Consider the following 6,306-nt stretch of genomic DNA (forward strand, 5'->3'; position numbering starts at 1 on the left):
AAAGCTTCACAGGCTGTTTTCTGTAATTCGAAAAATCGGCGAAAAAAGCCTATTGTAGACTTGATACCCCATAAGACTGGAAATTTGGCGGTTAGTCACATGCTTGTCGAAGATTTATTGAATACTTAATCGTATCGTTTCTTTAAATATTGTATGACTCCTTTTTATTTATGATTAATGTACATGTTTTCCACTAGTCTATGCTATGTCTCCCGACATAATAGTAAATCCACTTCGTAGTTTTTTTCCTTTTGATATAGATTATCTTATTTTCATGTGAATCATTCTTTTCCACAAGTCAATTTTAAAAATAGTTGGTATAACACACGATTGCATGATATTTTGATATCCATACATAAATAAAAGTAAACAACTGTTTCATCATATAAAATTGATGTGACTTTTTTTCAAAATTTTTAAAAAGGTTTCGATTTGTAAGAAAAAAAGGTGCATTAAACTATATAAATGGGTTAAATTTGTAACTCGCTTGAACACTGTCACTATTATTGAAATGTTCATTTATTGTATATAAAATGTTGAAATATCAAAACACTAAGATTATTGTACTCCATAGATTGCCTCAGCTATATTTTGCGCACAACTGTTTAATATTTGAACATATTCAATGCCATTTTATTTTGTCTTTTAATTGGTCCTCCTACCCTTTTGACTTATGTAGACAAGGCGCACGTCTGTCATACCAAGTTTTTAAGAATAAGTGACATTATTATGTAGCTTACATAAACTCCATAATGTATACTTTTTTTCATCTTTGTAAAATACATACATTTTAAAAGAGCAAAACTGAGTGACACCGAAGTTAATTCTTTCTCACAATCCATTGCAGTTCCATTTGGTGCAGGTATGCCTGAAAATGTAACAAAAGCATCAAATTACATTTTGCATCAGGATGTAATTCTTGTATTGCCAGTTTCAAAACACTTATTTCATATATATCAGTACGGTTTGAAAAGACGCAACAGTTGAGCTTATATATGTATCAATATGTATAAAAGATACTACATGTATTACAGTATACACAAAAGTATCGGAAATAAACACGACAAAACGTGTGGGAAACCAAATGATATATCATTGGTTCAACCATTATGCTCTGTGATAATCTGTATGCTTTTTTTTGCTGTATAGAAATTATATATTTTTGGCAACAAATACCAGTTTTAGCAGAAAAAACTTGTGAATTATCAACATGACTTTTTAATTATATAAAATAGACAAGAGTACACATGCTGAAATGTGTTACCTGTTTTAAGTTTGATTGAAGTTATATTGAAAGTCGATAATATGAACGTTTATACTTAGATATACTTTCTATTTATTACTCTTGCAGTTACAGTTACACCAAAACTATTACAGCTAAAATATTATCTATAAAACGAACATTATAAGACTTTCGTTTAGAAGAATACTTTGAAACCCCTCTTGCATGTGACTGTTCGCACTCTCCATATAATTACGACACCTCTGGTCACGTGTTTACTGATTGTCTAAACATATTTCAACATGATCAATTCCGGAAGTTCATATATCAATTTTCCTAAATTTGGAGAACCACTACACATCAACTGGAAACATAACTTTACAATAATAATGGATTCCAGATCATGGGAAAAACGGGAAAAAAATAACCTAGACACTCTATCAGAATGGGTAAAAGCAATGAGGTGAATGATACAACGTTGAATTCGCAAGTTAAAAACTGTGTAAAGTAAATCTGTACTTAGAGACAAAGAAGCTGTGTAGCCCCCTCAGACCACAATTCACCATTGACTTATATTCATTTTTCTCCTTTGAGTCAATATATTCTCTTTAAATACATTTTTATAATTTTAATGGGGGCAAATTGCATTGTTCATATTAGTACTTATATAATCCATATAAAGATATATTTGTATTTTACATTTTCTTTTTTTTTTCAATTTTTAAGTTATAGGTTTTAATTTGTCTTCTCATTGTTTCTCTGTGCAAGTTTTATACTACATATATATCATGTGTACGAAGAATGAGGACCATTCTCGCATCACAATGATTTGTAAAAATCTGCTTATATCATGAGTTCTATGATCTTGATTTCATTTTCAACACAATATGAGGTTGTGGAAAGGGGTTTACAGAATAGAGAATATTGGGCAAAAGATATAAAAAATTGAGAAAAATTGCCACAAAAAAAAGAATAGAGAACAATGATGTGCTAAAATATAAAAAATAGAGAATAATGGTCAAAAATTATAAAGAATCGAGAAAAATGGCCTAAAAAATTGAAGAATACACAAATGAAGGACCCCCATCCAAACCCACCAATGTGACTAAGATTTGTTTCCCCTGTTTCTCTCACTTTGCGCCAATTTGTAGAAACATCAACTGATAAAGGGAGAAAACTCAATTTGCCCGAGTAGGATGGCATACCTATCAATGAAAGTATACATTGCTTTGGTGGACCAAAATTCTTGATGATTTTTGTCTTTGGTTATTTTCAGGTCCAGGTCAGTAGTCTGAAATTGGCTAGATAAAATTTACTAGCACATGTTCATGATTTTGATATGGGTTATCAATATCTGTATATTTTTATGAATGATCACATAAAATTGTGACAAATTTCCAATGGAAGCATGGAGATCTTCTCGAAAGCAGTAACAAGTCAACAGTACTTTGTAGGCAAATTAAAAACATGCACAGTGCATTAACTCATATTTCCTAAGAGTTACCGTTGTGTGACAGTGGCAGGTAAACAAATGCCAATTAATTTTGACAACTTTTCAGAAGAAATGACATACCAAAAAAAAACAAGTACTAAAATGAGAGAATGTACTCAGGAACATTGTACTTAGGAAGGGTAAGCTTGTTTTGCTCCACTAGTAGTAACACTTGTATTGTTCTAAAGAAAAGCAGTGTCAGTAAAATTTTAGTCTGTTTGAGCCGACAATATGTCTCCGGTCATGTTTGAGAAAAAACAACTTTGTATTGAGCTAGAACACTATTCTTATAGCATTTTGTCAATATTTGCCTACGTTATGCTTAATAAATTCCCTGTATTATGATAACATTGTTCATTTGTTTTTTTTTGTAGGGACAAATACCATTTATCAGGAAGAAATCTTTCGTACCAGTTTCTGTTGTTTACTCTTATCAGCAAATTAGATGGAAGATATGATGAAACAGCAGAAACTGAATATTTTCCAAGATCAAATGTAGTAGCCGACACTGATGATAATTCAGATGAACCATTATTTGATTGTCCTGAGCGAAATTGCATAAAGGTTTAAACAAAACCTCACTTCTTAGAATATCATATATGCATAGACAAGCATGTATATGCCAACAAAGAAAATATTTATTACAAAGTGAAACTTCTCTGGACTGAGTCACGTGTAGCTAACTTTCATGAGCACAAATGTTTTGCTACAATTAGTTTTGACAACTAATTTAGATATTGCAGAAGGATGGTCTTTTACGGTTTCTATTAGCCATTGAAACGTTTATGTAATAGGGTTAAGGAATTTTTTACATGATATATATATATATATATGATATACTTAGAATGCAGTGCTACAGAAAAAAGACCATTTTGTTTCAAACCTTTGATAATATGAAACTATTCAGAAACGATGATGGAACAACGAAATTTAACTCTGATGAGTGGTTACCACATCTCAAGTTTGGAGTGTATTTGCCAAATTTGTCAAACTGGGATCTAAAGATCCAGCAAAGACGTCTTAGTTAAAATTGAAAATTTGAATGTAGTTGATGATGAAGATGAAATGATGACATGCCGGAACATGCTGTTTCTGCAGACTTGGCAACGATATATTATTATACAGATAGCATACACATTTTCAACTTTAAATTCATTCTTGTTGCAGAAACAGTACAGTGTAACTAAAAGCAAATGCCGCCGTCATTGTATTAGTGTTTTACTTTCCAATATTAATTGCATTGATACATGTATTTTGAAATAATATAAAAATGAAAATGGTTATGACATGTTATTTTATGTACATAAAAATCCTACAGATAAAGTCTAAATAAAGGTAAACAGTGCTGAGGGGTCATTTTGAACTTGCAGTGAGGTGTGAGCTTTTAGTACATGTTGAAAACATCACTGTGACTTTTAGATGAAGAACAGCAACAAAAGCTTAATTTGCAGGGATTTGATCAATTTCATATAAAGCTTTTGTGTCATGAATCTATACAAAATATCCCTCCTTTTAGTAATATAGTAATTGGTGGTTTAATAAATTTTCTCCACATGTCTTATTCCATTGGAAAGATCAATAGGAGTATCTACAATAGTTAACGAACCATATCCCCTCAGCGTTCTTTTTTCAACAAATTATTGAACAGGCCACAAGGGATAGCTTGACCTGTAATTATTGGCTGTCCTGAATCCATTTTATCCTTTTGTAAAGAGACTTATAATACCGATGCTGGTGATAACTGGGGATATATGATGTCTGTCTGTCTGTCTGTCTGTCTATCCGTCTGTTTGTTTGTAATATATCTACAACCCTTAAATCCTCTCAAAGTACAGAATGGATTTAAACCAAACTAATGATATGTCTTGTGAGGGTTGTGAAATTGCGCACCATATGTTTGTTATATCTATTGAGGGTTCATTGGTGAAACTTTGGACCAAAAAAGAGAAAATCAGTAGTTGTGCAGTGTAAATACTTGCGGTCCGAAACTCCTCTGCAACCAATAGATGGTTTAATGTGAAAGTTGTATGAGATACTAATTAAATATTTTAGTTGTGCATCATATATTTTTTTCTACAAGTTGGGTCCCCAGAGGGAGACTATTGACGGGTCCAAATAAGAGAAATATCATTCATATATGATAACACTTGTTAAACCGCAATTCCTTCCAAACTAATATTTTACATTGAGTACTATGATCATTTGCCGAAATTGGATTTTTATATTTTGTAGATATATGATTAGGGTTTAAGAAAAAAAAAAAAAAAATGGCATTCACATATTTTCACAACTTTAGAAAATATAGACTTTTAAAAATTAACAAATTTCAACGTTTAAGCAGTTTCGTAAAACTTATGATATTAAGACCAGAATGAGCAAATATAGGAAAAATATTTAACCTTAGGTACTATCATATTTTGACAGTTAAAATGCAGTATTACAACATATTCTTACCAATAAAACAGTAACATGTTGAAAAACTTTGGTATTGTCAGCTTAAAACTGCTGAAATTGGCTAATTTTCAGCTTATTTTCACCATAAATGTCTAAATAGATGGCGCTCCATAAAGAGACTAACATTGAATATTTTTTTTTAAATATTTTGCATAGACAGAAGTTGCCATGAAGGCATCATGTATGCCAAATTTCAGGTCAATATAACATTGCATTTGGAGCCTATTGCATAGTTTTCTGGTAGACTGGCTCTTAACAATGAAAACATTCTAATTTTAACGAAATTAATTAGAACGGAGAAACTTGGGACAAAATCTCAAGTAAACATAATTTCAATTTGTATAGGTGTGTAAAAGACATACTTTGAACAATTGTAAGCTGATCAAATTTTACTATTGAGTTGTTCATTTCATTTTAACTGAATATTGAGTGAACGTAAATGTAAAAATGCAATCATCCACATCCAACACTTGATCATATTTCAAACGAAAAGTGGATTCAACAATTGTGAAAGGTAAACTATGTCATGTATATACTGGTCGTTCTAGTACGTTACAGATATGAACTAGACAGAATGTTTTAAGAAAAGATGTAAAGATAAACTTTAATACTAGATATTATATAAAGCATTGATTCAATAGGCATGTTCTTCAATAAGGGCCGACAGCATGGAGGATCGTACATTTGGAATGCTACTGGAAAGAAGGATACATGAATATAGGGGCAAACAGTAATCCTTGCATCAGGCGACCTGCAGACCCCTCGAAGAGTTGCTACATGGCGTATTAACTTGCAAAGAGCGCAACACTTTCTCTACACGAGGCTATAGATTTAATGTTTCTATTCTAACCAGACTTGGCTGTGATATCCCACCAAATTAAAAATGACCCTCAATTTGGCAACTTTCATAAGGTTAACTGGTTAATCGATCGAAAGATTATCCGAGTAACCGGTTAGGTATACACGTTCAATTTGACAACACTAATTAATAACCATTCACGGTTGAATTGACATGGGCTCCTATCGTTAAAGAAATATGCTTTGATATTCATCTATTGTCATTATTTGACGAACTTTTATGACATAAATTGATATCGGTCCTTTAATATTGATGTACATGGTTGTTAAATGTCGTACT

This window comes from Mytilus californianus, unplaced genomic scaffold, assembly GCF_021869535.1.
Source record: "Mytilus californianus isolate M0D057914Y unplaced genomic scaffold, xbMytCali1.0.p SCAF_6, whole genome shotgun sequence".
In the NCBI taxonomy this organism is placed as follows: domain Eukaryota; kingdom Metazoa; phylum Mollusca; class Bivalvia; order Mytilida; family Mytilidae; genus Mytilus; species Mytilus californianus.